General features: G+C 45.4%; 2 long non-coding RNA genes across 3 annotated transcripts; both read left to right on the top strand.

Annotated features, from left to right (window-relative positions):
• The first annotated feature begins 5,688 nt into the window (after positions 1-5,688).
• LOC114551587 (uncharacterized) lies at positions 5,689-16,479 on the top strand. 2 transcript variants are annotated; one of them, XR_003691933.1, is made up of 4 exons: positions 5,689-5,958; positions 8,506-8,580; positions 12,530-12,662; positions 16,316-16,479. It is a non-coding gene; the product is annotated as an uncharacterized LOC114551587 (long non-coding RNA). The 2 variants fall into 2 exon arrangements; XR_003691934.1 differs by lacking the exon at positions 12,530-12,662 and having other exon boundaries at positions 5,692-5,958.
• Positions 16,480-16,487: 8 nt separating this feature from the next.
• Positions 16,488-17,120, top strand: LOC114551595 (uncharacterized). The gene is made up of 2 exons (XR_003691943.1): positions 16,488-16,556; positions 16,958-17,120. It is a non-coding gene; the product is annotated as an uncharacterized LOC114551595 (long non-coding RNA).
• The last annotated feature ends 8,704 nt before the right edge of the window (positions 17,121-25,824 follow it).

Raw genomic sequence — 25,824 nt, 5'->3', positions numbered from 1 at the left:
AGGAGTCCTGGGAGGGAGGGTGAAGGAGGAGTCCTGGGGAGGGAGGAGGAGGAGGGAGGAGGGTGAGGGAGGAGTCCTGGGGAGGACGATGAGGGAGGAGTCCTGGGGAGGGAGTCCTGGGGGAGGGAGGGTGAGGGAGGAGTCCTGGGGGGAGGGAGGGTGGGGAGGAGTCCTGGGGGAGGAGGGTGAGGAGTCCTGGGAGGGAGTCCTGGGTGAGGGAGGGTAAGGGAGGAGTCCTGGGGAGGAGGGTGAGGGAGGAGTCCTGGGGAGGGAGGGTGAAGGAGGAGTCCTGGGGAGGGTGAGGGAGGAGTCCTGGGGAGGGAGGGTGAGGGGAGTCCTGGGGAGGGAGGGAGGGTGAGGGAGGAGTCCTGGGGAGGGAGGGTGAGGGAGGGTGAGGGAGGAGTCCTGGGGAGGAGGGAGGGTGAGGGAGGAGTCCTGGGGAGGGAGGGTGAGGGAGGAGTCCTGGGGAGGGAGGGTGAAGGAGGAGTCCTGGGGAGGGAGGGTGAGGGAGGAGTCCCGGGGAGGGAGGGTGAGGGTGGAGTCCTGGGGAGGGAGGGTGAAGGAGGAGTCCTGGTGAGGGAGGGTGAGTGAGGAGTCCTGGGGAGGGAGGGTGAGGGAGGAGTCCTGGGGAGGGAGGGTGAGGAGGAGTCCTGGGAGGGAGGGTGAGGGAGGAGTCCTGGGGAGGAGGGTGAGGGAGGAGTCCTGGGGAGGAGGGCTGGGCCTCAGGGAGGAGGAGACGGAGGAGAGGAGAGAGGAGGAGAGACGAGAGAACTCGGCCCTCAGCTGCCACAGATCCCTGCAGACAGACACAGCTTTATCTCAGCTCAGACAATACACAATAAACTACACAATAAACTACACAATATACCAGTTTATTATCAGCACCTGGGGGGGGGGTAACACACACACACACACACACACACACACACACACACACACACACACACACACACACACACACACACACACACACACACACACACACACACACACACACACACACACACACACACACACAGACATCAACGACCGTCTCCATCATTCAGCTGTAACACTACAGTAGACATGTGGACCAGACCAGACCAGACCAGACCTGGACCAGACCAGACCAGACCTGGACCAGACCTGGACCAACTGACCTGACCTGGACCTGGACCACACCTGGACCAGACCTGGACCAGAACTGGACCTGGACCAGACCTGGACCTGACCAGACCAGACCTGGACCAGACCTGGACCAGGCCTGGATCAGCCCTGGACTAGACCTGGACCAGACCTGGACCTCGACCAGACCTGGACCAGACCAGACCAGACCTGTACCTGACCTGGACCAGACCAGACCAGACCAGACCAGACCAGACCAGACCAGACCAGACCAGACCAGACCAGACCAGACCAGACCAGACCAGACCTGGACCAGACCAGACCAGACCAGACCACCAGACCAGACCTGGACTGACAATGTTATAGTAGTGTAGGGTGGTGGTAACGAACGTTGTAGGCTATTGGAAACGTAGATGTAGGCATGTGAGCCATGTCAATAGAAATATCTTCTTTTGGTAAATCCAAGGAACTTGTTATTGTAGCAGTTTGAGAGCTTTGAGATCACGTTTCCAGCCCAGGGTAACCAGTTGTTTTAGACCCATTGTTTCAGAATCCAGGTGCTGCTGCTGTAATTTATGACCAATCCTTGTACACGGATAGCTCAGAGGTGTAGCAGAAGGTTGGAGTGCCTGATATAGTTATGTTTTTAAGCCTCAATCAAGGTAACCTGTTGTTTCGGAGTACTCAGACAAACAGTGATTCATGGCCTGCTGACGGAAAAGAAAAAACAAAGTCATGTCCTGGAAGCTGGTGTGATAAATGTGATAGTGTAGAGGACGGTGAAGTGGACTCTTATGTTTTTATTTTTGCTGAGGGAGGTTCAAATCCAGCGCGACAAGGATCATCCTAATTACTTTTCAGACACGTTTTTCCCGCTGTACGATGTTGTAGTAACGTAGGGCTCAGATTCTCAGTTCAGGGTAGTTTTTATTTGAGTTGCGACATGCAAAGGCCAGTAAAATGTTTATGAATAAGTAGCGAATCTGTTGACGTGGGAAGGTTGATAGGTTTACACGGCATCTGGACCGGCTCGGAAACCAGTAGGTGGAAAACCCAGAAGGCCCCTAACACCGGCCCGCGTCCGACAGAGCCGTGACCCAACCCGGCCCGAGCCCGACAGGTATTAAGAAGTTTGTGTCCGAGCCCGACAGGTATTAAGAAGTTTGTGTCCGAGCCCGACAGGTATTAAGAAGTTTGTGTCCGAGCCCGACAGGTATTAAGAAGTTTGTGTCCGAGCCCGACAGGTATTAAGAAGTTTGTGTCCGAGCCCGACAGGTATTAAGAAGTTTGTGTCCGAGCCCGACAGGTATTAAGAAGTTTGTGTCCGAGCCGACAGGTATTATTAAGTTTGTGTCCGAGCCCGACAGGTATTAAGAAGTTTGTGTCCGAGCCGAGGGAGGTATTAAAAGTTTGTGTCCGACAGGTATTAAGAAGTTTGTGTCCGAGCCCGACAGGTATTAAGAAGTTTGTGTCCGAGCCCGACAGGTATTAAGAAGTTTGTGTCCGAGCCCGACAGGTATTAAGAAGTTTGTGTCCGAGCCCGACAGGTATTAAGCCCGACAGGTATTAAGAAGTTTGTGTCCGAGCCCGACAGGTATTAAAGTTTGTGTCCGAGCCGACAGGGCCCCTAAAGTTTGTGTCCGAGCCCGACAGGTATTAAGAAGTTTGTGTCCGAGCCCGACAGGTATTAAGAAGTTTGTGTCCGAGCCCGACAGGTATTAAGAAGTTTGTGTCCGAGCCCGACAGGTATTAAGTTTGTGTCCGAGCCCGACAGGTATTAAGAAGTTTGTGTCCGAGCCCGACAGGTATTAAGAAGTTTGTGTCCGAGCCCGACAGGTATTAAGAAGTTTGTGTCCGAGCCCGACACAGTTCAAATCAAATCTTTTTCCCTCATAGCCGACTAATGACACACAGGCTACGTTTTAAGGCATGGATACCCGACCCGAGCCCGACGGGTCCCCACGGTACCCGACGGGCCGGGCCGGGTTCGGACAGATATTTAGAAATGATGGTCGGGGTCGGTCACATCAGCGCGATAAGGTGTGTGTGTGTGTGTGTGTGTGTGTGTGTGTGTGTGTGTGTGTGTGTGTGTGTGTGTTTGTGTGTCTGTGTTGTGTGTGTGTGTGTGTTTGTGTGTGTGTTTGTGTGTTTGTGTGTGTGTGTTTGTGTGTGTGTTGTGTGTGTGTGTGTGTGTGTGTGTGTGTGTGTGTGTGTGTGTGTGTGTGTGTGTGTGTGTGTGTGTGTGTGTGTGTGTGTGTGTGTGTGTGTGTGTGTGTGTGTGTGTGTGTGTTTTTGTGTGTGTTTTTTGTAGTATGTGTGTGTGTGTGTGTGTGTGTGTGTGTATGTGTGTGTGTGTGTGTGTGTGTGTGTGTGTGTGTGTGTGTGTGTGTGTGTGTGTGTGTGTGTGTGTGTGTGTGTTGTGTGTGTGTGTTTGTGTGTGTGTGTGTGTGTGTGTGTGTGTGTGTGTGTGTGTGTGTGTGTGTGTGTGTGTGTGTGTGTGTGTGTGTGTGTGTGTGTGTGTGTGTGTGTGTGTGTGTGTGTGTGTGTGTGTGTGTGTGTGTGTGTGTGTGTGTGTGTGTGTGTGTGTGTGTGTCTATACAACAGCTTCTTTCTGGTTCTTATTGACTCTAAAAGTCTCCTTTAGTGTTTCCAGTGACGTGATTGGTCTGTGTGTGTGTGTGTGTGTGTGTGTGTGTGTGTGTGTGTGTGTGTGTGTGTGTGTGTGTGTGTGTGTGTGTGTGTGTGTGTGTGTGTGTGTGTGTGTGTGTGTGTGTGTGTGTGTCTGTGTGTGTGTGTGTGTGTGTGTGTGTGTGTGTGTCTCTCTAAAAGTCTCCTTTAGTGTTTCCAGTGACCTGATTGGTCTCCACTATTAGAAGGTCCTATGGTTCTGTGACCCGTGGGAGGAAACTAAAAAGCGACTCTAGCGGGACCCTAACCCGGGTCTCCTGGTCTAACCCGGGTCTCCTGGTCTAACCCGGGTCTCCTGGTCTAACCCGGGTCTCCTGGGTAAAGTCCTGAGTCTGACCCATCCCCCCAACCACCCTCCTTACATACTACTCTCTAAATCTGATCTACCTGCTGCTCTCCCCGGGGCCTCACACACACACACTGAAGGCCTTTTAGGTCCATCAGACGCTGACAGACACTGTCCTAACCTCCTGATTTTAGGAGGTCAGAATGAGAAGGGGCTGGTGCAGCAGTTAGTGTCGGTCCTTGTCTTCACTGACAGGACTGATGTGGAGACAACATGACTCAGCTCTTTTATTCTCTCACTAAATCTACTAATATGGAACAGCATCACTATGAGCTGGCTCTCCTCCAACAGGAACTAGTGGAGCTTCTTTATGATGCAACTTTGGGTTCATATTCAACACCATGTTATTAGTAGAGTCCAATCCTCATCAGGACCCTCTACTAATAGAGGAGGTGGAGAACACACTCTCAGCTATCAGTCTGATGTCTAAACTCCTGCATTCAGATATATTAGTATGCATGAATTTAAGTTCCTAAATGTTGTAGGTTTCCCCAGAATGAAGTGGTAGCTCGATGCTCTTCTACATCTCCTCGTCTTAATCCACATTAAAACATCCACAGGACCACACGGTGAAAGGTTAACTATTTACTTTAATACACAAGAACACATAGACCTCTGAACTACATTCAGACACAGCATCTCTGAGCTGGTGATGACGTCATGGAGCCCTCTGGTGATGACGTCATGGCGCCCTCTGGTGACATCAGGTGACATCAGCAGGAACTACAAGCAGAGCTCCACCAATCATATTCACACATTAAAACATGTTTACAGATTTTATTAGTTTCATTTCTATGTTCTTATCTCACACACTCACCACACTTTATACATTACATTTTATTACATGTCATGTATTTATTTGGTAATACTTCATCAATAAACACTTTTTTTAACACCATGTATTATTTACTTGATAAATGACCGATACCCCATGTAGTGTGTGTGTGTGTGTATGGTTTATGTGCATCTAAAGGTCTGTTGGTACAGTGAATATAAACTCTCCACTGAAGAACAGCTGATGGAAATATAGTTATTTGGAGATAACGTTACTGTTATTGTGATGTAGTATTCTATTATATGAAGTATTGTATATTGTTCCAACTAGTGCAGTGAGGTGTCTGAATGAATGGAGGAGTAAACGGTGTGATTGTTTTTAAATGGATTGAGGACAGACATCTTTAAACAGCTGGAGTCTGTGTGGACTCTCAACACACCATCCTCTGATAGAATCACAACAGTTTTCACCCTGAACTGAAATACACTCCTGCTCTTTATTTTCTGCTGCTAAAGTTGTTATTTTCTACCTTATTACCCCACTGGGACCCTGACTTCTACCAATCAGTACTCTGGTACAGGTCTACTGATGCCCCGCTTCTCTGTTGTCTCTTGTCTGTCCTGTCCCTGGTCTGTCTTAAAGGCTCTACTTTAAGTAGTAATTACACTTCATGTGGAGTCTGTAATGTGTGTGCACTAAATGTAGCCTGTCTCGTATGTCGTTTTTTTATATATAATGTAGTTTTTATATTTTTAAATGTGTACCACCACTTGATCCATGGTGAAACGTTGTTCTGCTTCACTATATACAGTATATATATATATGGATGAAATGACTTTTAAACCCACTTGACTTGACATACTTTAGATGTAAAAACAACTCCATTCCATGTGTTATTACATGTTAACTGTCAGTCTGTGTGTTACTATATCTGGTAATGCTGAGCCTCTCTGGGCCCCTCCTCTTGTTTCCTGTTTAAAGTTTACTTTCACTTTACACAGTTTGTGTCGCAGCTTTTTCTCTCGGTGTGGAGCTCCAGCTGGAGGTAATTTAACTCTAATGTCTGTAATGTTTTAATATATATATACAGTAGATATATATATATATATATCTAATGTGTGTAATGTTTGACTGGTGAAGTCCAGCTGTGGTTAGTTTAGTTTAAGAGCAGAAAGCTGCAGAGAAACCAACACAACTGGACTTGTGCTGATTACAACTGGCGTCTTCACAAAGATCCTCCTCCATGTTGTGGAGGTATCTGGTAGTGTTACTGTCTTATAGATCCTTTATTTCTTATGGTGAACACAGTGGACATTTACAGTGGGGATTTGTGTGTGTGTGTGTGTGTGTGTGTGTGTGTGTGTGTGTGTGTGTGTGTGTGTGTGTGTGTGTGTGTGTGTGTGTGTGAGAGAGAGAGACACACACACACACACACACACACACACACACACACACACACACACACACACACACACACACACACACACACACACACACACACACACACACACACACACACACACACACACACACACACACACACACACACACACACACACACACACACACACACACACACACACACACACACACACACACACACACACACACACACACACACACACACACACACACACACACACACACACACACACACACACACACACACACACACACACACACACACACACACACACACACACACACACACACACACACACACACACACACACACACACACACACACACACACACACACACACACACACACACACACACACACACACACACACACACACACACACACACACACACACACACACACACACACACACACACACACACACACACACACACACACACACACACACACACACACACACACACACACACACACACACACACACACACACACACACACACACACACACACACACACACACACACACACACACACACACACACACAAGACAGAGACACACACACACACACACACACACACACACACACACACAGAGACACACACACACACACACACACACACACACACACACACACACACACACACACACACACACACACACACACACACACACACACACACACACACACACACACACACACACACACACACACACACACACACACACACACACACACACACACACACACACACACACACACACACACACACACACACACACACACACACACACACACACACACACACACACACACACACACACACACACACACACACACTCGGAGACAAACTTCTTAATACCTGTGGGGCACAGGGTTCAGTCACGGCTCTGTGGGGCGGGGCGGTCTGGGACAGAAGAATTCACCCATCCGGACTCTACTACGTTTGTTTGTGGGGAAAGCCCGCTGTTGCTAAGCAACTGTAGGAAGGCATTCGAAATGTCAACAGATGAGGTCATCAGCGCACACGGGCAACAAGCGCACCTTAATCAGCTGTTAAAATGTTCAGTGTGTTAACCTCTCCTGATCCTTGGTTTCCCACCGTGATCAGAAAACCGGCGGAGACTCGTTACCTCCAGGGCCGACGGTATAACACCAATAACCACGAACTCTGCTCCGGTTGACTCTACAACACGTCTGCTTCCTCTTTCTCTAGCTCTGATTTCATCAGAGATGGCTCTCCTTCCTCTTCTTCCCTCCTCCTCCTCCTCGTTGTCCCCTGTCTCTTCCTCCTACTCCCCTTGCTCTCTGTCTATACCTTTGTATAGGCCTATACTAAAGCAGTGATTGGTTAGTGTTCAGTTATGACATAATGTGTTTGCAAATGTGAGGATTGTGTGTGTGCCCTGGTAAATAAGTGTAGCATTTTGATTGGTTGTGTTTAGAAATGGATAACAAGTCACTTCCTGTTAGATTTTTGTGTTTTAGGTCGAGAATTGTGTGTGATGTTTTGAAAAAAGTGTTTCATGCAATTGAAAGCTGAGTGAAAGGCTGAGAAATAGCTTCTGGTTTTGGAGATTTGCTGTGTAGTTTTGCACTTTGAGTGAGAGGTTTCAAACATCGTGTGACATGAAAAGATTTTGTGTGTAAGCAGTTGGAAAATAAAAATAGGTTGTGCAGACTTGGGTCATAACCAACTAGTTTTACTGTCACACAGTAGAGGAATTTTCAGTCAGTAATGGAGCATCACAGGCAGTTTGGACAACAACAGTTTGGACCCATTAACTGTTTAGGTTTAATTACTAATGTTAACTAGCATGTTAGTGATCAGTAATTACTAATGTTAACTAGCATGTTAGTGATCAGTAATTACTAATGTTAACTAGCATGTTAGTGATCAGTAATTACTAATGTTAACTAGCATGTTAGTGATCAGTAATTACTAATGTTAACTAGCATGTTGATCAGTAATTACTAATGTTAACTAGCAAGTTAGTGATCAGTAATAGCCTTGTCTATTGTTTATTTTACAAGAAACACTCTCCGTGTCTAAAAGATTGGGAATGATTGAGATTTCTCTCTAGCTCAGCTACCAGAAGACTTTTTACAAAAAAGACTTTGTTTTTTGGAAGAAACAAAGCTCTTATTGTGAAAGTCTGCTTCCTGACAGGTGGAGCTGTGACGCATCAGGAAACATCTCACATGAGTTGTTTCCTGTCGACATTTTGGACCGTTTGAGGAAACTGTAAGTTGCTGTTTGATACTTTAACAATACGTTAGTTTTTGGTCTCTTCAGGGTTAGTTTCTGGCTCTGTAATGTTAAATATAATAAATAAATATATACATTATATAAATATAATGTTTCTATTTCACTTCTTATTTCCTGAGAAAGTTTAGATGACTCTTGTGTTGAAGATTACAGTTTTTTCCGATTGCTAGACGACAGTGGGGAACAACTGGAGTAACGTGTGCAAAACTGAAACTACAGTCTGCACAGCAGCAGTTCATGTGGACCAAACTCTAGTTGGTTTCTCATCGCTTGAACACAGTTTTCTAAACTCTACACACTTATCCCATGACTTTAACCACAACCTGCACAACACTGTAGATTTACAGCACTTTGTTCAGATGCTAACACACTGCTGTCAACACTGTTAACCACACATTCAACACAGAATAGATTCCAGTCTGGTGCCTATCAAACACTGCTGATTGGGATTCTAGCTGAAAGCCTAAGCAGGTGTCTAGTTTTAGACTAGTTAGTGAACATATATGGTATTTATACAGAGAAAGATCAGAAAGCCTTTTTTTGTATACAAACACCAAATAAGAATTCTACACTGTACCGTTTGAGAGAAACAGGTAAAAGATCAAAGATATAAAAAAAGTGAAAAACACTATATCTTTACAATAGTAAAACTGTGTTCTTACTGTTTTTCAGAAAGTAATGGAGGTGAAAGCAATAGAAACACCACATTCATTAGTATTTAGAGATGATGAAGACATCCAATGTGATGAAGAAAACTTGCCACATGATGCTGGAGAGAGGCAGGATTAGTCACACTATTCTTTGGTACTGTTACGTATGTACCTTTAGTTTTTTTACCCAGTAATTCCATAAATTACTAGAGACAAAATACTTTATTGAAGAAAACTGCTGATTTTCATTCCTTCTTTTTTACCTCATGTAAAAATTGGTATATTATACAATCTATATTTTTTCCTTAAATAAACTATTGAGTAGTGTAAAAGTCACTCAAATTGTTCAAACTGTAAAGATGAAAAAGTTTGTAATTTGTGTATTGTGTTTGATGCTTTTTAGTGTTTTTACCCTCAGTGTGTTCTGACAGTGTGTGTGTGTCTCAGTGTGTGTGTGTGTGTGTGTGTGTGTGTGTGTGTGTGTGTGTGTGTGTGTGTGTGTGTGTGTGTGTGTGTGTGTGTGTGTGTGTGTGTGTGTGTGTGTGTGTGTGTGTGTGTGTGTGTGTGTGTGTGTGTCTCAGTGTGTGTGTGTGTGTGTGTGTGTGTGTGTGTGTGTGTGTGTGTGTGTGGCCAGTGTGGCCTGTGTGTGAGTGTTTAGCTGCACTGAGCCTGTTTTGCAGCTGATATGAACTGTTTAGCTCAGGTGACTGTTGGTAGTGCAGACTGTAGTTTGAGTTTTTGCACGTGACTCCAGTTGTGCCCACTGTCGTTTAGCAATCGGAAAAAACTGTAATCTCCATGTTGTAACATGAACTACTACAGAGGAGGTTTTAAATCCTTTGCCAGGTGTTTATACGTCTGTCTGTCCCAACCGTGAGGCTGCAGTCAGGAAACTTTACAGCTGTGTAGTTGAGATCTAAATGAAGCTGAGTTTGAAGATGGGGGGGGGGTCCGAGCCTTTCTCCTGCTGTCAGAAAACACACCGTCGTCTCCACCAGCGTAAAGTCAGACACAACAGGACTCTACTGTTTCCTCTGGGACCTTTCAGAATAAAATGTAGTGACCTAAATGCCTCTGTTACTGTTGTAGTAATGTGTGGAGGAGGAGAAGTGTCTTTAATGTCAATGGGCCTCATTCACCAACCATTCTTACGAAGAAATGTGTTCTTAAACCCTTCTTACGAACTTTTTACGAAGATTCTGGCATTCACTAATGTTTTCTTAACTTGGATTTGTTCTTAGCCAAGAACAAAATCTACGAACACTGAAAAGCACTCTTACGCACATTTGAGTGATGACAATTTGCTCCAAATAATTGGTTACTGCATTTTATTCAATTCTACAGTCGTTTACAATGATAGTATTGTACTGTAATGTATTTCTGATCATTTGTTGAAAAGAAAATCATAATATGCAAAAAGACACTAACACTGCAATTTACATCAGCAATTAAACTGATTAAATCCTGCGTTATTTGGTGATTCACCGTGCCATATATAGAGCCAAAATGCAGTGGTAGAATTTAATGAAGTACACATACTTTGTTACTGTAGGTACTTAAGTACATTTTTCACGTATCTCTACTTTACTCAAGTAGACTCAATAGTGCATAACCTACTTTTGACTTTTACTTCGTTATATTTTGCAGCAATTATCTATACTTTCTACTCCACTATATTTCTACAACGTTGCATTACATTTTCTGATCAGTTTGTCCCCTGCTGAAACGTCTTCCTGACCTCCACACGTTTGTGACAGTGAAGTTTGGTTGCCATAGATACTGTATATATGGGGGTGAAGTTTGGTTGCCATAGATACTGTATATATGCCATAGATACTGTATATATGGGGGTGAAGTTTGGTTGCCATAGATACTGTATATATGGGGCACCGCTGATCCAAGCCGGCTCCGGTGCTCCAGAGCCGTCTTAAAATCGTCTTAAAATACATCCATGAATAAAACCAACCATGTTCAGATTCTAACAACACATTTCCGTTTTATGCTGGTTAGGATAGGAACTTCTTTTAAAAGCCAGGTCTTGTTTGTGGTAGTGGACACCTTATACTTTTACTAAAGTAAATATGTCTTTTATTATTTGTACTTTTACTTGAGATTCAGTACTTCCTCCACCGCAACTCCTCCATCTCTACGCAGTCCCCTGCTTCCCGGGAGGTGCACAGGAAGTGTCATGTCCTTATATTTTTGGGGCATTTTTTTATTGTAATTAGGAACAACTGGCACGCGCTTTCAATTACGAAGACGTGGGATTCATCAATCCTAAGAACAGAGGTGCGAACAATTCTGCTGTTTAAGAACACGTCATGAATGTGGCGTAGACTTTTCTTAGAAACTTTCTTAAGAACATATTTAAGAGAAAACTTAGGAAGATATTGGTGAATGAGGCCCATTGTTTTTAACTTCTCAGGCAGGGTTTCTCTACCATTGGAGCTGTTTTAGGTTTCACCTAACTGAATTAATGTGAAATCAGTGTGATCTTTAAAACTAAACTTTTCTCAGATTTTATGATTGTAGTCAGACTTCTTTAGCTTTAAGTTTGACTTTAATCTTTCTGAGTGTTATTTGTTTATCAGCTGATCTAGCTTTTCCAACGTTTAAGACACATATATGGTAATAATAACAGTCCAACATTATGCAAAATTTCATATTTTTTTATTGACAAACGTAACCTTTTCTTGAAAGACAAACCCTAAACTCCCAGCAACTGAATATTTGGACATCAGTCTTCTACAAAACCTAGAACAAACACTGACAGGACAGAAAAGAGAGATTGATTCTCAGTCTTGGCTCCATTAGTCCAAATTTTATTTTATTGTGAAAATCTGCTCCTGTTGCATTCCAGAGGCCCGATCCAGGAAGCAGGTTTAGTGAAAACTCTGAGTTTGTTAACCCAGAGATGAGGGAAACTCTGGGTTTTCCGTTCCAGAAAAAGAGGTAACTTAACCTCGGAGTCAGTTACTATGGTAACTGAGTCTGTGAACCTAACCTGGTCGGGAGCAGGTTTTCTTCAAGAAACCTTGAGTTTCTCTCAGAAACTCATTTCCTCATTCATTCATTCAGTCTGTATCAGGCGCATTTTAATGCAGTTTTATCTGCATGAATAAAAAAACGTATTAGTTTATATTAGGCAGATTATAAAACGTTTTTTTCTCAAACATGTCATGTCCTTTTGTCGACGATCCCATTGATGAAAAAGCTGTATTAATTCACAGAGAGTTTACGTCGGTATTGAAATTATAGGTGTAATACAATTCCAGTTTGTTAAACCTCCTACCTGGAACGAACCCCTGGAAATAGCTCACCTGCGTCAGAGATTTCTCTCCAGGTGGAGAGCAACCCTCTTCTTCATCAACTCTTCTTCATCAACCCTTTAGACTGTCTGAAGAAACTGTAAGTTGCTGTTTGGTACTTTAACAACAAGTTAGTCTTTGGTCTCTTCAGGGTTAGTTTCTGGCTCTGTGATGTTAAATATAATGTTTCTACTTCACTTCTTATTTCCTGAGAAAGTGTTGAGGACTCTTGTGTTGAAGATCAGAAATCTGTCTGCAGCAGTTAGTGTCGGTCGGTCTATTCACTGACAGGACTGATGTGGAGACAACATGACTCAGCTCTTTTATTCTCTAACTAAACCAACTAATATGGCACTGCATCACTATGAGCTGGCACTCCTCCAACAGGAACTAGTGGCACTTCTTTATGATGCAACTCTGTGTTCAAATTCAATCAGTGCTTAATTTGTAAAGTGGAAGGTCTCGGATCGCAGTGGGGGGGTGGATCCGGCGACTACAAACGGGGGTTGGAGGTAATGGAACAAAAAAAAAAATAATTACACTGCCTAGTAGCTTATCTGACTAAAAAAACCTAAACAACGCTGTGTTTACATCAGGCCAATGTTTAATTTATTTCAGAACATTGCACTGCATCGGTATGAAATGTAAAAAATAAATAAATACACTGCAACAATCGTTTTCACCAGCAGCAGTTATCCATCGTACTACTAAATTCATTTCATTTATTTGTATAGCACAAGTAAACACAACAGAAGCTGACCACTGTGCTTCACATAACAAGAGTCAGAGAAGATAATAGAATAAAACATCCTTAAGAAAGCAAAAAACATAATTAAAAATAAGAATTTAGAGAAATGCACGCTCCGAGAGATAGAACTTTAGTTTGAGTTTAAACTCATATAAAAAGACACAGCGATCTCAAGGAGACGGGAGGCTATTCAAAATTAACCAAGAAACCCACCGTGGTCTCCACATTCTTGATGGGCAGAAACTCTTTTTGCTGGTTTGAGATCCGACTGGCCAGAGTATTTGAACAAGTTCAGCAAACTTTGTCTTTTGACATTTTCCCTTGACTGAAATGAGGCTCTAACAGAAATCTCAAGCAGCACAAGAGCTGGTGTCACTAGAAGTGCAGCGCTGCTCCGTTGGAGTGCCTCCCTCCCTCCCTCCCTCCCCCCTCTTTCTCCCTCCCTCCCCCCCTCTCCCCCCCTCCCCCCTCCCTCCCTCCCTCCCCCCCCCCCCCTCCTTCCCCCCCTCCTCCCTCCCTCCCCCCCCCTCTCCCCCTCCCTCCCTCCCTCCCCCCCCTTTTCCTCCCCCCTCCCTCCCTCTCCCCCCCTCCCCCCCCCCCCCCCTTTTCCCCCCCCCTCCCTCCCCCCCTCCCCCCCCCCCCCCCTTTCCCCTCCCTCCCTCCTCCCCCCCCCCTCTTTCCCCCCTCCCTCCCTCCCCCCCCCTCCTCTTTCTCCCCTCCCTTTCTCCCTCCCCCCCTCCTCCCCCTCCCCCCCTCCCCCTCCCCCCCCCCCCCCCCCTCCTCTCCCCTCCCCTCCCCCCTCCCCCTCCCTCCCCTCCCCCCCCCCTCCCCCCTCCCCTCCCTCCCCTCCCCCTCTTTCTCCCCCCCCCCCCTCCCCTCCCCCCCCCCCCCTCCCCCTCCCCTCCCTCCCCCCCTCTCCCCCCCCCCTCCCCCCTCCCTCTCCCCCCTCCCTCCCTCCCCCCCCCCTCTTTCCTCCCCCCCTCCCTCCCCCCCTCTCCCTCCCCTCCCTCCCCCCCCCCCCTCCTCCCCCTCCTCCCCCTCCTCCTCCCTCTCCCCCCCTCTTTCTCCCCCCTCCCTCCCTCTCCCCCCCTCTTTCCCCCCCCCCTCCCTCCCCCCCTCCCCCCTCCTTTCTCCCCCCCCCTCCCTTCCCCCTCCCCCTCCCCTCCCCCCCCCCCTCCCTCCCCCCCCTCCCCCCCTCCCTCCCTCCCCCCTCTTTCTCCCCCCCCTCCCTCCCCTCCCTCCCCCCCCTCCCCCCCCCCCCTCCCCCCCCCCTCCCTCCCCCCCTCCCTCCCCCCCTCCCCCCTCCCTCTTTCCCCCTCCCCTCCCTCCCCCCCCCTCTTTCTCCCCTCCCCCTCCCTCCCCCCCCCTCTTTCTCCCCTCCCTCCCTCCCCCCCCTCCCCTCCCCTCCCCCTCCCCTCCCTCCCCCCTCCCTCCCCCTCCTCCTCCCTCCCCCCCCCCTCCCTCCCCCTCCCTCTTCCCCCCCTCCCTCCCTCCCCTCCCCCCCTCCTCTCCCCCCCCTCCCTCCCCCCCCCCCTCCCTCCCCCCCCCCCTCCCCCCCCCCCCCCCCTTTCTCCCCCCCTCCATCCCTCCCCCCCCCCATCCCTCTCCCCCCTCCCCTCCTCCATCCGTCTCCCCTCCCTCCATCCCTCTCCCCTCCTCTTTCTCCCCTCCCTCCCTCCGTCTCCCCTCCCTCAATAAAAGTAACAATAAGTTACAATATAAATGGGCCTTTATATATATATATATATATATATATATATATATATATATATATATATATATATATATATATATATATATATATATATACATACAGTATATAGTATATTAGTAAGCACAAATTTAATTTATAAAATATTGTAGGTTTCCACAGAATGAAGCTGTATCTCGACACTCTTTTGCATTTAGGCTCCTACAAACATCCTTATTTATTTGAAGGAGAACACAAAACTCAGGAGGCAGGTAACTCTTAAATATGTAAATATATAGAATATAATGCAGTAAGAAGGCTTTTACATCAGGGACCTGAGCCCAGATCTGCTCTCTTTTAATTAAAGAAATTCTCAGTCGACTAACACTCAAAGGATTTGATGGACTAATGGATAGTTGATTTAATGGACAGGTCTGTAAAACAGAGTTTCTCCTCAAAGACTCATGCAAAAGCTCCACTTTAAATCCTGTTTTTACATTAGATACACAGGACAGAAAGGTGAGACTGATTGTCATAATGAGTCTTGTCTCCATTAGAGGACAGAAAGATGACATTAGTCCTGGAGTCTTGTCTCCATTAGAGGACAGAAAGATGACATTAGTCCTGGAGTCTTGTCTCCATTAGAGGACAGAAAGATGACATTAGTCCTGGGGTCTTGTCTCCATTAGAGGACAGAAAGATGACATTAGTCCTGGAGTCTTGTCTCCATTAGAGGACAGAAAGATGACATTAGTCCTGGAGTCTTGTCTCCATTAGAGGACAGAAAGATGACATTAGTCCTGGAGTCTTGTCTCCATTAGAGGACAGAAAGAACATTAGTCCTTCTTGTCTCCATTAGAGGACAGAAAGATGACATTAGTCCTGGAGTCTTGTCTCCATTAGAGGACCATTAGTCCTGGAGTCTTGTCTCCATTAGAGGACAGAAAGATGACATTAGTCCTGGGGTCTTGTCTCCATTAGAGAAAGATGACATTAGTCCTGGGGTCTTGTCTCCATTAGAGGACAGAAAGATGACATTAGTCCTGGAGTCTTGTCTCCATTAGAGGACAGAAAAAGATTACATTAGTCCTGGAGTCTTGTCTCCATTAGAGGACAGAAATGATGACATTAGTCCTGGATGGTTTCCAATGTTCCTGTTCTCCCAGAAAGAGAATGAATGACAGAGCAGGATGAGCAGAGAGAGAAATCATTCAGTGAAGAGATTCAGACTTTATTTTCTGCTTGATAGCTTCTAGTTTCTCCAGCAGCTTCTGTTTCTGGAGATTAAAAAGTGGTCTTCCTCTCTTTCTAACAGGACCCATCAGAGACCAGACCCTGCTGGACCTGAACCTGAACCCAGCTGTGTCAATGAAGAGACACCGGTCCATGGAGATACCACTACTTTGAAAAAAAGACCTTTAAGGGAGAGGCGAATAGAAATGGAGGAGAGGCTACTTGAAAAGGAGGAGAGAGGATTGATGGAGATTGATGGAGAGACTTGAAAGGCAGAAGGAGCAACTTGAAAGGGAAATTGAAATGTTAAGAAGAAGATTGAGGTGAGTTGTGAACATCCAGCAAACTGGAACGAGTCTCATTGGATGTAACTATGTCCCGTCTGGGTTGTTTTGGGTCATGTCAGTCTCATGCACACTCCTTCAAATAAAGTGTTTTTTGTGGAAAGGAATTATTGTATCTGATGACTGAAATGAGAATATTTTTGCAAAATAATTTCCTGTCTCACTCAAAATATCTTTCTGCTTAGACAACATTTTTTTTTTTTTAATATTTTTATTCTGATTTCAAAAGATATTTTTATTGAGTTTTGGACAGCATGTAAAGCATTATTGGCATGTTATTGTTAATAATTAGGCCTATATACATATTCATATTAATATTATATTTTTTGCAGGAAGACTTTATCTGAACATGTGACCCTCAATGAATGTTTTTCTATCAGGACGCAGAAGAGACCAGAGTCTCCTGAACCTGAACCTGAACCTGAACCTGAACCTGAACCTGAACCTGAACCTGAACCCAGCTGTGTGTCCTTCAAGAGTGACTGGTCAAATGATCGCTTTATTAACTTTAAAGGTCAACAACCCTCTGCTGGAAAAGAGGTAAGCTGTTAATAATATTATAATATTGCTGATTCATGTTTTAACTTTTATGTATCCAGAGAAATTTTTGAATTTATTTTCAGCAGCTTTCTTCTTCACATATATTTATATTCTCACATCTGAAAGCTGTCCAGTAAGACCAGTCTTCAACTGTAGATCTCAATTTAATATTGGACCTGGTTTGGTCCAATATTTCTGTTGTTTTACCCAAATTAAAAAGCTGAACTGTGTCCCTAAAGACATTTCCAGCATGGCATACCCATTCTTCTCCAACCCAAAGACATTATGGCAAAGGTCATCACTGGCAAAAAAAGAAAATGTCAATGTTTCCCTACAGGGTACTCTTATTTCAGTGTTTTTTGTGTAAAGGAATTATTGTAGTTGATGACTGAAATGAGAATAATTTTGCAAAATAATTTCCTGTCTCACTCAAAATATCTTTCTGTTTAGACAAAAACATTTTCTTTTTTAAATATTTTAATTCTGATTTCAAAATATATTTTTATTGAGTTTTGGACAGAAAGTAAAGCATTGTTGGCATTTAATTGTTAATAATTAGGCCTACAGACATTAATATTAATATTATATTTTATGCAGGAAGACTTTAACTGAACATGTGACCCTTAATAAATGTGTTTTTCTATCAGGACCAGAATATTCTGATTTTTCTCTGGTGTTTTAGCTTTTTAACCCAGTTTTTTGTATAGTTTATTGAATTTCTTTGTCCTAATCTTGTTTTAGTTGCTGATTGAATCTCCAGCAGTTTTTGTGTCTGAACACTAAAAAGTGAATTTCCATCCCTGTTGGTCTTACTCTCTGTCTAACAGGATCCATCAAAGATCAGACTCTGCTGAACCTGAACCCAGCTGTGTGTCTTTCAAGAGTGACCGGTCATTTAATCGCTATATTGACTTTAAAGGTCAACAATCCTCTGCTGGACAGAGGTAAGCTGTTAATATTATAATATTCTGATTCATGTTTTAACTTTTATGTATCCACAGAAGTTTTGGAATTTATTTTTAGCATCTTTCTTCTTCACATATATTTATATTCTCACATCTGAAAGCTGTCCAGTGACCTGGTTTGGTTCAATATTATCTGGGGTTTAAGCACAATTAAAAGCATTTTAAATCACCCATAGCCATAGGGTAGGCTAAAAATCGTGAATGGCAAAATTCTTCCCAAATGTTCTTCTCCAACTGGTTTTGAGTCTTCCTATTGGTTCAGCGGGACCATAAACACAGCAGGTGGGTTTTAACCTATAAATAACCTGACCCTAGGAAACTCCCCCGTCTTCCGTTGCAACTCAGTTGCTGAAAGGAGGCGCGCAAGCGCTTGTGCTGAACTTCCATTTTCTGGAGAAAGTGGATTTTATTTCAGTGGATCCTTGAAAACACACCAGAGTTTTCATATCTGCAGTGAGAAGGAAACAACGTTTCTCTTCTCAAAGTCGACTAAACTTGCCCCTTGCTGCTTTTTCGGAGGGAAGTTTCTCCGTGGCTGCTGACGAGCGCCAGGGACCCGTTCCGTTTCATTTCTGGACAGAAACAAACGGACTGAACACACCGTAAGAAGGCTTACGTCTGGCCAGAGATAAGTAGTGTGTTTATTAATGAGCAAAAGGGGTTAGCTACCATTGTTGCCATTAATGTGATCTGATTTAATCATGTACTGGTCCATATGTGATTATTAATCTGTGCTGTGAATGTATAAATTGATCACTATACTCGTTGATTTATGTTGTGTTAAGTAGCTTGGTATAACTGTAATCGCTACCTGCTTAAACCACTCCTTTCAGGAGTTTAGTTACTGTCTGCGATAGAATCGCGAAAATCAGCTGTTAGTCACTGAATTAGTTATAATGACAAAAGTTCCCCTCAGTAAACCAAAAGTCTCAGTCTGTCCTAAACTACACGTTAGCCCAGACCTGAGTGGCTGAGGGGAACTGGGTCATTATCGATAACTAAGATCAGAGTGCCCTTTTTCTTTACTCTTCTTCTCTTTCTCCTCTTACTAACACACACACACACACACACACGACACCGGCTAGCCGCGTAGCTCCCGAGCTAACGCTGCAGGCTAGCTTCACACGTGGAATTGGCTTACGGTCGTATAGAGCTAACACAGGAACTAGCTACCATACCGACTAAGCGTGCGCGCTGCCTAGCAACCCCCTCGGCTTCTTCAGCCCCTCCCCGTGCACGCAGCACCACTACCGCCCTCTTGAGGCCAAATAGTTTTGTGCAGCTCACAGGAGTAGCCATTTTGGGTAGTTTTGTGTTAGAAATACGATCGACACCGCCCCCTCCCTTTTCACTCACTCCCTCTCACACACACACACACACACACACACACACACACACACACACACACACACAGACACAGACGTGTCCATGCTGCTTTGTTTTTGCTTTGTTTTTGGTTGTGATATTGTAAAGAGGTATATGAGTTTATTAGTGAAAGATTATTGATTAGCTACCGATAATTGTGACGTTAATAAATCTTATTATGCTTAATTAGCAGTTGCTTGTGATTATTTGTGTACTTGTTGTAATAATTGCTGGTCAATCAGGTCCGTGCTTGGATTCACCCCTTCATTTAATTCCTTTTTAAAGGATTACCACAGAATGAGACTGGTCCCTGACTTGCAGGGTGGTGCCCCGTTTTTGATTGTTTGTCGATTTGATAAAGTTATTAATAACCATATTCATAACTTTATTAATATTGATAAAACATCTTTGATAATTTGCCAATGATCAAAACTGTACCCTACGAGAATCCAACATAATGGTGCCCGTGTGAGGCTGTTAGAACCAGCGTTGTTACAATAATTATACATAATAATCCATAATTTTGAATATTAATTAAAAAAAAAAAAAAATTATAAATTTCCAGAACGTATTTAACGCCCGTGCGAGCGTTGAATACCTGCTTTAGTGCAACATTTAGGCATAATTGTCCATACTTTTTTCAATTTTAAATCGGGTTGGTGGTAAATGGTAGTAATTAGCTTAGTTAGCAGTCAAGACTTTCACGCTCTACTCGATCTTAAAGTTATTAATACTAACACTTTTTGACAGTAACAGCTATTACGCACCGGAACTGGTGGACCTCTGCAACTACCCAATAGAATTGGGTTGGTGGTAAATGGTAGTAATAAGCTTAATTAGCAGTCAACACTTAAAACTAAAGGAACTACAGGTTAAGCCTTTTACCTGCTCCTTGAATCAACTTGTTCACAGTTAATTTTCCTTTGTCACCACAAAGGAATTGAGCCCTGGTACAATCTCTTTACTAGAGGTAAAATGAGTCGCTTTGAGTACCAGAGGCCGGAGGCGAAAGCTTCCGACGAGCCGACCGACACAGTCCTGCAGAATGTGGTCGCTTGTCTCATCCTAGACTCTGAAGAGAATAACCGTGATGGTTATGAAACTACCTGCGATGAAATACTCCAGGAACTATTGGCTTACAGGGGACAGCCGCCTTGGATGCCAAAAGCTAGCATGCAAGGCTTGCTTGGCCAATTGGTGCTAATCTATCAGAGCCGAACCCATCGGCCGCTGGCTGTCCTCCAAGCACAGCTCGCACTGCTGCAAGACAGCTATGAAGCTGAGCAGCGCAAAAACAGCCTGGCTTAGACAGAGAGTCCAAGCCAGGCGTGATGAGGTCTCCCGGTTAGAGGAGAGCCGTGAGGACCTCTCGGCACAGCTCCGGCGTGCCAAGCAAAGAACAGCGTTCTACTCTCCTCCTCCTTGGTCTCCTCACAGTCAGAGACCCCATTTCTCTCCGCCACCTCGGCGAAAAACCCACTTGTCTTCTTCCCAGAGAAGAGACCATTCTTGTTCCTCTTCTTCTCGTCCTCCTACTGAGAGAGACCGATCTTGTTCATCTCCGCTACCTTGGCGGAGAAAACCCTCTTCCTCACCTTCCCGGAGGAGAGACCCTTCTTCTTCTTCTCCTCCCCTCGGAGGAGAGATTACCACCCCCCTGCCAAAAGGGGGAGGAATGTCTTGCAACATCAGAGGAACACAGGTAGAATCAGAGTTCCGTCCACTGACAAACGGTGCGAGCCACAAAGCTCGCCATCCCGCTTTGATCAGACTCCATCCCCACTGACAAAGGGGAGGAGCCGTCCTCAACTGAGTGACTATGATTCTCCTGTTCTGAACGACCCCCGCCGGCTCCACAGACATGATCTGATCGAGCCTTGGCTGCATGATACTCTCAAACTACGACAGAGTGACCGTGTGACCCAACGGAACGGGTAAGTATGTTGACACCTTCACACGCCCAAGAAGCACGTGATGCTGCCTTTGACCCTGAGCCTGACCCTCCTACCACATCCAACGGTCCAGCTGACCTGGATGAACCTACTTGGCTCCCCTCGAGCCTCCAGTCACTTCGGTCTACTCAGAGACCACGGCTAGCAGCCTAGTGAACTCCAGTAGGGAGGTGTCAGAGCTGGTCATAGGTGAGAGTTATCAAGAGCCTCTATTGGGCCGTTTGCTGGAAACAGGTGCTCCACCCGCAAGGAGACACCCCAGCTAATTTCTGATTGCAAGATCTTGCTTCCTGAAGAAACTATAACTTATCCACTCGTTAAAGAGGAAGAAAACCTCCAAACCTTGTGCGGTAAAAGTGGATCAAAACTTTCACCCACTGCAATGGATACTTTGTGTAGCTCAAAGCCACAGTCTGACTGGACTCCACCCCTTGAAAGGGGAAGGGAGCTCCCGATGACTCGGTCAACACGCGTCCCTCCCAAAAACAAGGTCTGTATCCAGCAGAACTGTCAGACTCCTCAAAGGGGCCTGACACGGATTCATCATCAGCAGAACTAGACCAGGAGGTAACTTAAAGGAGCCCAGAGTGCTCCCTGAAACCACGACGCCTAGCGCCTCACAAACCCCTCCCCTGACGTCCCTGGGGAGACCCTGCCCACAAGGGCAACACCCACGGTACAGATACCGCAGCAGGGGAAAAGGGGTGTGAGCACTCTAGCCCTGCTGGACTGCGTCTCCAGAGTAAGTCAGACACCTTCTAACACTTCTGCAGAAGTCGTTAAAACAATGCTTCCCCTCAGTACACCAGTATTAGGCGTAGCATTTAGTGGTAGCATTCCCAGCTAGCTGCCTGATAAACCGCCCATCACAAAACCAGTTTTGGTCGATATCACACCCCAGAGGATGACTCTGGTACATCCTAGTCTCATCTGTGTAAGTGACACAGAAGACTTGGGCAGCGGTCACAATCACTTGAGGCCGGGCCCACTTGCTGACAGCCACCGGGGACACAGTCAGGCCCAGGTCGACACCCTGAGGCCACTTGATCCTGCAGGCAGCCTGCCAGCCCCAGACGGACAAGTCACCGTCATTCATGAGCAAATGGCCATGATTCTTCCAGAGCCTGATCCTGGCTCTGACTTTTTTTTGCCGCCGGCGAGCACACAGCCGCTGCAGTCTGGCAGCCTTGACTTTTCCAACCCTCACAGGTCTTTCCTTTGCTCGCTGAACAACAGCGATGCACCGTGCCACACCTGTATGGTTAAAGGTGCACCCTTTTATGGCGCCACGCTAACAGACGTGCCCATATCACTTTGGCCAAAGAATCTTGCCGTCCAGGCCAGACTTGCACCATCACTTGCGCCCACCTGACCCGCCTCCAGCTTTTACACAGCAAAACCACTGCCTTTCTTCAGAGTCCCCGCAGACTCTCCTCAAGGTGGCTGGAGCAGGTGCCTTCTCTGTACTCCAGGAAAGGGGGTCATACATTTATGGCCCCACCTCCAGGTAAACTTGATCGCCCAGTTACCAGAACTAGGCGAGGTACCCAGTACCTCCTGATCGCCACGCAGCCTCACCATGTGGGTTGAATGCCTCTCAGCACCCAACTGCACAGCCGTGACAACCACTGTCCCGCCCCTGAACCACACGCTCAGTCACACCAACTCCCATGTGGTCCTCACTCCCAGGAGAAGAGCAGCTTCTGCACCTGGAAAGGGGAGGGAGGTTTTCCCCCAAGAGGATAAGACTCAAACCAGTTGAGTCGTAGTGATAGCTGCATGCCTCACCTCACTCTGTTGACATGCACTTCCATCCTAAACTTTTCAAACAGTAATCAAACTACCTCAAAGCTTCGGTAGTAAAAATTCCTTTCAGGATACCATTTACTGTTAGTTCCATTCTGTTCCTCAAGAACCCAGTGCATGCTTTAGACTGTCAGGTGTCACAGAAAACACAACCAGGTACTAGTAGCGAGAGATTTAATGCGAAGCATCGGTAGAGAAGGAATCTCTTTCAACAAACTCAAGCCTTGTTGTAGACCCATAAATCTGCTACTAACCGTGACAGCGATCTTCACAGGTACATCTGACGATAGTCTTGGCAGTGCAATTCAAAATTAACGTAGCTCATAAGAATGAGAGATAGGACTCAATTTTATTTCCCTATGCATCAGAAGACAATGTATACAGACTAGAGTCTGCATTAAGTATTTGTTTTGCCATTAAAACATACATGCACCAGTCCACAGGTACATGCACACAGTCACATGTACATACACTGGTGAACCCCAATTCTTTTCTGGAGTGAACCTGTTAACCCCTAACTACTTCACTTTCCTTTCCTATCTTCCTTCATTTGTTTCACTATATTTTGGGTTAATGTCATATTTAAATAACTACAATGATTGTACAAGGGATAATTCATTGCTTACCTATTATGTTAAGGATTGTGTTTTGTTTAAACATTTGTTGTTTAGCTACAGTTAGAATTTTGTCTGCCCAGACAACTGCCTCATTTTGTCTGCCCAAACACTGTAGCGTCAGTCAACATATGAACATTATGAACTTGCCTCTCATTGCCTCTCATTCCCAGGAAGGCATGGACTATGTTGATATCAGTTTAACCTTTTCTCCCATGAACTGTATGGTCCTTGGTTTGCTCCAAAGACCGGGGACCAACTGCTCTTCAGAGCAAAAAGGGGGACTGTTGGGGACCAAGAGTTTGGTTAAATCTGATTTTAACCAAAAGGCCTCAGATTAAACTGACCTCTGGATACAGGACACACATGTGCTCAGAGACAAAGGAACATGTGACCAAGACAAAGGAATCTTGGCCTCCATGTAAACCCCAAAGCCGGTATAATTCACACCTCTATGCGAAATGCCAGCCAGAAGGGGAAACTCCTCACAACTGGCAGGAAGTCAAATGACTACAAAAGTGTAGTTTTCACCCTTTCAAGAGTTTTGAGTCTTCCTATTGGTTCAGCGGGACCAGAAACACAGCAGGTGGGTTTTAACCTATAAATAACCTGACCCTAGGAAACTCCCCCGTCTTCCGTTGCAACTCCGTTGCTGAAAGGAGGCGCGCAAGCGCTTGTGCTGAACTTCCATTTTCTGGAGAAAGTGGATTTTATTTCGGTGGATCCTTGAAAACACACCAGAGTTTTCATATCTGCAGTGAGAAGGAAACAACGTTTCTCTTCTCAAAGTCGACTAAACTTGCCCCTGCTGCTTTTTGGAGGGAAGTTTCTCCGTGGGCCGCTGACGAGCCAGGGACCTGTTCCGTTTCATTTCTGGACAGAAACAAACGGACTGAACACACCGTAAGAAGGCTTACGCCTGGGCAGAGATAAGTAGTGTGTTTATTAATGAGCAAAAGGGGTTCGCTACCACTTGTTGCCATTAATGTGATCTGATTTAATCATGTACTGGTCCATATGTGATTATTAATCTGTGCTGTGAATGTATAAATTGATCACTATACTCGTTGATTTATGTTGTGTTAAGTAGCTTGGTATAACTGTAATCGCTACCTGCTTAAACCACTCCTTTCAGGAGTTTAGTTACTGTCTGCGATAGAATCGCGAAAATCAGCTGTTAGTCACTGAATTAGTTATAATGACAAAAGTTCCCCTCAGTAAACCAAAAGTCTCAGTCTGTCCTAAACTACACGTTAGCCCAGACCTGAGTGGCTGAGGGGAACTGGGTCATTATCGATAACTAAGATCAGAGTGCCTTTTTTCTTTACTCTTCTTCTCTTTCTCCTCTTACTAACACACACACACACGACACCGGCTAGCCGCGTAGCTCCCGAGCTAACGCTGCAGGCTAGCTTCACACGTGGAATTGGCTTACGGTCGTATAGAGCTAACACAGGAACTAGCTACCATACCGACTAAGCGTGCGCGCTGCCTAGCAACCCCCTCGGCTTCTTCAGCCCCTCCCCGTGCACGCAGCACCACTACCGCCCTCTTGAGGCCAAATAGTTTTGTGCAGCTCACAGGAGTAGCCATTTTGGGTAGTTTTGTGTTAGAAATACGATCGACACCGCCCCCTCCCTTTTCACTCCCTCTCACACACACACACACACACACACACACACACACACACAGACACAGACGTGTCCATGCTGCTTTGTTTTTGCTTTGTTTTTGGTTGTGATATTGTAAAGAGGTATATGAGTTTATTAGTGAAAGATTATTGATTAGCTACCGATAATTGTGACGTTAATAAATCTTATTGTGCTTAATTAGCAGTTGCTTGTGATTATTTGTGTACTTGTTGTAATAATTGCTGGTCAATCAGGTCCGTGCTTGGATTCACCCTTCATTTAATTCCTTTTAAAGGATTACCACAGAATGAGACTGTTCCACAGTTTGATTAGTTATTAGATAGTGCCCCGCTTTTTGATTGTTTGTCGATTTG

The sequence above is a fragment of the Perca flavescens genome, unplaced genomic scaffold (assembly GCF_004354835.1).
Source record: "Perca flavescens isolate YP-PL-M2 unplaced genomic scaffold, PFLA_1.0 EPR50_1.1_unplaced_scaf_2, whole genome shotgun sequence".
NCBI lineage: Eukaryota > Metazoa > Chordata > Actinopteri > Perciformes > Percidae > Perca > Perca flavescens.
This window is presented reverse-complemented; position numbering and strand designations above follow the sequence as displayed.